The sequence below is a fragment of the Tenrec ecaudatus genome, chromosome 14 (assembly GCF_050624435.1).
Source record: "Tenrec ecaudatus isolate mTenEca1 chromosome 14, mTenEca1.hap1, whole genome shotgun sequence".
Classification (NCBI taxonomy): Eukaryota; Metazoa; Chordata; class Mammalia; order Afrosoricida; family Tenrecidae; genus Tenrec; species Tenrec ecaudatus.
Genome location: NC_134543.1, coordinates 22,678,315 through 22,685,189, shown reverse-complemented (window position 1 = coordinate 22,685,189; position 6,875 = coordinate 22,678,315). Strand labels below are relative to the sequence as shown.

The window sequence follows — 6,875 nt, the reverse complement described above, 5'->3', positions numbered from 1 at the left end:
CCGACATGGCCCCAGCTAATTGGTAGCTCCGTGAGCTGGGTTTGGTTTTGGGACCCAACTCTCCCGGAATGAGAAAGCGAGTCCAGTGCTGGGAGACACGACAAGCCAAGGCGGACTACAACTCCCACAATGCCATGCAGGTGCCTTTCTCTGCGTGTGTTCTCGGGTAACGTAGTCCATTATGGGGCAAGCGTTACAGGTGCAAGTGGCTGTTGAAGCAGAGGGAACTTACCTTACAGGTGGGCTAGATATTAGTGCAAGGCCATCTCCAGGATTTAAAAGCCTATCTATAAAGGAACACACTTCCTGAGGTTAAGAGTTTGCAATGTATTAAGCTCCTCTTTCCGATTTATTTTAATTAGAAAACCAGAACCTACATAGTGACTAGAGGGCGGAGAATAAATGCAAGGGCTAGATGGGATTCGAGTGAAAGCGTTTTCTCCTTCTCTGAGGAAAAACAGTGCTGGTATACTGGTATCAGCGTGCAACTCACGACCCACCCTCCTCTTATAAAGCGAAATGAAGTAACCACGCTGCGCAGATCACTGAAGGCTAGCATTCATTTAAAGCGGGACGTCAGATAGTAATCATCTGGACTATTTGCCAAGAACCCTTGCAACACCCTTTCAAACACTTGTCCTTATTTCCTCTCTCTTTGTGAATTGCGTTCTTCTCCTCTGCAGCGTAGGCAGGCTAAATGGGTGTTCGTTGAGGTAGGCATAATAGAGATTGGATTTCAGAAATTGAAGTACTCTTTGCTCCGAGTCCCATCTCCAGGCCTGCTCCCAATGGATATGAGCAGGTGTTCCTGCCCCTGTATCATCCCCTCCCCCTTACATCCACCTGCAGTCAGCTCTTTGTCTTCACACTTGGTCAGGCCATGTTCGGGTTTGGAAAGTTGACAATAGGCCTATATCTTATCACTCCTGGACATTTCTCTCCCATTTTCATAAAGAGGATGAAAAATAACTGCCGTTCTTCATTCTTGTCAAAGGGATGAACGGAGAAGAAAATCACCTGCCTCAAAAGATTCCTTTTTTTCTACTAAAATCTCACTAATGCTCAGCTCTATATTTTGTCACTATGAATGTTTCCTCAGAGTTCCTCCAATTTAAACGGTTGAGTACAATCTATATTTTCCTCCTTTTTTCACCATCTCAGAATCAAGTCGTATGAATCTGAACTATATAATCACTCCCTATGTGACTAATTTTCTCATTGTCATGGCCTCCAAGCCCCCATTTTCCCTTACATGGCTAATGCTAGTTCTAATTTGAGTCTTAGTCTGACTCAATGACACTTTTCTCTCTCCATGTATGTTAGACAGGGTTCTCCAGAGAAACAAAACCAGGAGACTTATGATTATATATATATTTATATAGATAGATATATACAACATAAAAAATAAACAGCTAATTAGTCTATAGAGCAGTACAAATGGCTCAGTGCAACTTACTTCCATGAGACAGCTAATACACTGGCAGTCTTTTACGTCTTGAGGGCCGCTGGTGCAAGTCAAGGAAGCAGACAGCCGAGTCCACTGTAGAGCAATTCAGGCACTCCAGCCACAGGCAGCAAACAGCAAGGCAGGTCACCAACAGTTGGCCAGATGCGAGGGTCCGACAGTCCCCAGCTCAAGGGATGTATACTCCAGTAGTGTGGCGAAGCAGGCCTTGGATGAACTTTAAACTACAGCGACACAGTCCATGGGTTAGGCATCCCACAGGTAATGTACTGGCAAGCTGAGGCAGAGAACCAGCTAAGGTCTGATCATCAAAGAGCAAGAGACAAGCAAGGCTAGGCTCACTGAGCCATTTATTTGTCTGCCCTTCAATTAATCCCACATGTGTTCATTAGCCAGGTTGGCACAATAAACCTACCTATCACACCATGATAGCCGTGATCAACCACACATGATAGCCAGGTTAATATTGATTTTTAAATTTAATTAATTTATTTTAATAAATAATTTTATTGAGGACTCTTACAGCTCTTATAACAATCCATACATCACTTGTATTAAGTACATTTGTATATATGTTGCCATCATCATTTCCAAAATATTTTCTTTCCACTTGAGCCCTTGGTATCAGGTCCACTTTTTCCCCCTCCCACCCTCATGAACCCTTGATAACTTATAAATTATTTTTATTTTCATGCTTTACACTATCCACTGTCTCCATCCACATTTCTGTTGTTCATCACGCTTGGGGGTGGGGGTGGGTAGATATTGTATGTTGATCATTGCGATCGGTTCCCCCTTTTTCAGGTTAATGTTTCTTAAACCCTTATCCCTATTGAAAAAAAAAATTCAACAGCTTCCCTTTTCATAGGAAAACAAATTAGAACATTGTCTACTCATAAAATAGAAACTTAGGCAGACAATCCTAATGCTTCTGGGGAGAAACTTTTGTCTTCCAAGTAGATGCAGTGACTGTCTGGTTGATAAGCTTGGGAGATGTTTACTGCTTAGTGGAGACCCAACTGCTGCCTTTAACTTTTTCCCCCTTTATTGGGTGCTTCTTCTATTGAAAGGATTTAAATGGCTTGGGACCAATGTCCTAGTCCTCTTGTATTGCTCCCCACACATCATGGCCTGGATTAGTGTACATGATTAATGCATTTAGCTATTGGTCAAAAGGTTAGCAGTTTGAGTTCACCCAGAGGTGCCCTAGAAGAAAGGCTTAGGGATCTACTTCTGAAAACAGAAACAGAAAACAAGACCAACATTGAAGACTGATACACATGGAATTGTCCCGAGTGGTGTCATTTCTATAGGACTGCCTGGCAGTTTGCTTTGCTGGGAGCTCCACGAGCCTCTCCCCATCACACTTTTTCACTCTAGGCTGACACCTTTCCCGGCTGCATCTGCATTTCATGTTTACTGAGCCTTGGCTCCTGGCCATTCTTAGTCATCTTCATTTAGCTAAATATCTAGAGACTAATCATAACATAAGATGAACCTTTCTATTCCTGTAAAGCATTACAGTCTTGGGAACTCACAGGGCAGTTCTTTTTTTTTTTAAACCTTTTATTAGGGGTTCATACAACTCTTATCAATTGTATAAAGCACATCTGTACATTCTTTGCCCTAATCATTTTCTTTTTTTTCCTTTTCTTTTTTTACATTAGGGGCTCATACAACTCTTATCACAATCCACACATATACATACATCAATTGTATAAAGCACATCCATACATTCTTTGCCCTAATCACTCTCAAAGCATTTGCTTTCCACTTAAGCCCTCTGCATCAGGTCCTCTTCCCCCCCGCCCTCCCTCATGAGACCTTGATAATCCACAGATTGTTATTTTGTCATTTCTTGCCCTATCCGGAGTCTCCCTCCCCCCCCTTCTCTGCCGTCCATCTCCCAGGGAGGAGGTCACATGTGGATCCTTTTAATCAGTTCCCCCTTTCCAACCCACTCACCCTCCACTCTCCCAGCATCGCCCCTCACACCCCTGGTCCTGAAGGTATCGTCCACCGTGGGTTCCCTGTGCCTCCAGCTCCCATATGTACCAGTGTACCACCTCTGCCCTATCCTATCCTGCAAGGTAGAATTCGGATCATGGTAGTTGGGGGGAGGAAGCATCCAGGATCTGGGGGAAAGTTGTGTTCTTCATTGGTACTACATCGCACCCTGATTGAACCATCTCCTCTCCTAAACCCCTCTATGAGGGGATCTCCAGTGGTCGACATTTGGGCCTCGGGTCTCCACTCTGCACTTCCCCCTTTATTCACTAGGGTATACACACACACACACACACACACACACACACACATATATATATATTTTTTGCTTGATGCCTTATACCTGGTCCCTTTGGCACCCCGTGATCGCACAGGCTGGTGTGCTTCTTCCATGTGGGCTTTATTGCTTCTGAACTAGATGGCCGCTTGTTCACCTTCAAGCCTTTAAGACCCCAGACACTATCTCTTTTGATAGCCAGGCACCATCAGCTTTCTTCACCACATTTGCTTATGCACCCGTTTGTCTTTGGCGATCGTATCATGGAGGTGTGCATCCAATAATATGAGTTTTTGTTCTTTGATGCCTGATAACTGTTCCCTTCGGGACCACGTGATCACACAGGTTGGTGTGTTCTTCCATGTGGGCTTTGTTGCTTCTGAGCTAGATGGCCGCTTGTTTATCTTCAAGCCTTTAAGACCCCAGTCACTATCTTTTTTTGATAGTCGGGCACCATCAGCTTTCTTCACCACATTTACTTGTTCACCCACTTTGGCTTCAGCAGTTGTGTCGGGAGGGTGAGCATCGTAGAGTGCACAGGGCAGTTCTACCTTGTCCTATGGTCATCATGAGTTGGCGTTGACTCCATGGAAATGAGTGTATTAAAATTTTTTATTTATAATATGGTTACCCTGGTGGCACAGTGTTATGTATTAGGCTGCCAATCGCAAGGTCAGCAGTTAGAAACCACTATCTGCTGCATTGGAGAAAGACGAGACTTTTTACTCACATAAAGAGTTCTAGTCTCAGAAATCCTACTCTGGGGCAGTCCTTCTCTGCCAATAAGGTGGCTATGAGTCCCAATCAACTCGATGATCGTGCATTTGAGTTTTATTCATAACATGGCCTTCTTAAGTGGATGGTAAACTTGCTGAGGCCAGAGATAGTAATATAATTCTATGTCGTGGAGCCCTGGTGGCACTGTGAATTAGGCATTGAGTTGCTAGCTACAAAGTCAGAGGGTCAAATCCATTAGCTGCTCTGTGGGAGCAAGATGAGTCTGTCCTCTCCTATAAAGATGTGCAGTTGGTGGCCACGCCCCCCACCCAGCTGGAGGTTAGTCATGGTTGCAGGGGCTACCAGATAGGCCAGCTTCTGGCTGCTAAATCGCCGCCTTCGTCCTCTGCAAGTCATTAGCTTCCCAGTACTTCAGCTGCACATGAGCAGAGCAGCAATGAGCGGCAGTCAGAAGGACTTTGAGATGGCAGTGAATCAGGTGAAACTCTTGAAGAACGAACCAGGAAAAGAAGTGAAGCTAAAACTCTACACACTGTATAAGCAGGCAACGGAAGGACCTTGTAACATGCCCAAACCAGGAATGCTTGATTTTATCAATAAGGCCAAATGGGACTCATGGAATGCTCTTGGCAATCTCTCCAAGGAAACCGCCAGGCAGAACTATGTGGAGTTGGTGTCCAATTTAAGTTCATCTGAAGCCTCCAGTCCAGGGAAACCTGGTGCCGACAGTAAGCAGGCTGGATATGACACCCTTGTGGTAACCTCAGAAGACGGTATCACAAAAATCATGTTTAACCACCCCACAAAAAAAAAATGCACTCAATCATCAGATGTATCAAGAACTCATGGCTGCACTTGAAGCAGCAGGCAAAGATGATTCAGCCATAACCGTGATAACAGGAAACAGTGACTATTACAGTAGTGGAAATGATCTGAACAACTTCACTCAGAGTCTCCATGGTGATATAGAGAAAAGCACCCAAGATGCGGCCATTTTACTGAGGAATTTTGTAGGCTGTTTTATTGATTTCCCTAAGCCTCTAATTGCGATGGTAAATGGCCCAGCTGTGGGGATCTGCGTCACCCTTCTTGGGCTGTTTGATGTCATTTATGCTTCTGACAGGGCAACGTTTCATACCCCTTTTAGTCATTTGGGGCAAAGTCCAGTAGGATGCTCCTCTTACATGTTCCTGAAGATAATGGGCTCAGCCAAGGCAGCTGAGATGCTCAGTTTTGGAAAGAAGATCACAGCAAGAGAAGCTTGTGTTCATGGACTTGTTACCGAAGTTTTTCCTGATGGCACTTTTCAGAAAGAAGCTTGGACCAGGCTCAAAGTATACGCAAAGCTTCCACCAAATGCCATGAGAATTTCAAAGCAGCTTATACGAAATATGGAGAAAGAAAAGCTACATGCTATTAATTCCGAAGAATGCCGTGTCCTCCAAAGCAGATGGCAGTCCGAAGAATGTGCAAATGTGATCATGAACTTCTTATCTAGAAAAGCAAAACTGTGACAACAGTTACAACCAAGTCATGTACATCAAGGGAAGGGCTGTGATATTCTGAGTTCTCATCTTTTGAACTAAAAAATAAAAGAAAGAAAAAAAAGATGTGCAGTTTTGGAAGCCCTATCTAGGGTCACTGTGAGTTGGTGTAGTTGATGGCAGTGGGCTCGATTTTGGTTTGTATAGAATCAGACTTGCTATCTAGTAGCATTAGATAATGATGTGTTGATTGATCGATGTACCTTACCTACAAAGTGTTTTAAGAATAACCTTTCAGAAGCAACGAAGTCCACACGAAAGAAACATAGCAGCCTGTGTGATCATGAGGTGTTGATGGGATCAGGTATCAGGCATCAAAGACCCAGAAAAAAAATCATATCAATGTGAATGAGGTGGAGTGTGGAGTGGAGACCCAAAGCCCATCTGTAGGCAATTGGACATCCTCTTTTTTTTTTTTAATTTTAACAATTTATTGGGGCTGATACAATTCTTTTCACAGTTCATACATATACATACATCAATTGTATAAAGCACATCTGTACAGTCTTTGCCCTAATCATTTTTTTCTCTTTTCTTCTTTTACATTTTATTAGGGACTCAAACAACTCTTACCACAATCCATACATATACATACATCAATTGTATAAAGCACATCCATACATTCCCTGCCCCAATCATTCTCAAGGCATTTGCTCTCCACTTAAGCCCCTTGCATCAGGTCCTCTTTTTTTCCCCCCCTCCCTCCCCATTCCCCCTCCCTCATATGCCCTTGGTAATTTATACATCGTTATTTTGTCATATCTTGCCCTATCCGGAGTCTCCCTTCCCCCCTTCTCTGCTGTCCCTCTCCCAGGGAAGAGGTCACATGTGGATCCTTGTAAAC

At 43.8% G+C, this 6,875-nt stretch overlaps 1 pseudogene; it reads left to right on the top strand.

Annotated features, from left to right (window-relative positions):
• Positions 1 to 4,833: 4,833 nt before the first annotated feature.
• Positions 4,834 to 6,037, top strand: LOC142425473 (enoyl-CoA delta isomerase 2 pseudogene; annotated as a pseudogene).
• Positions 6,038 to 6,875: the final 838 nt, after the last annotated feature.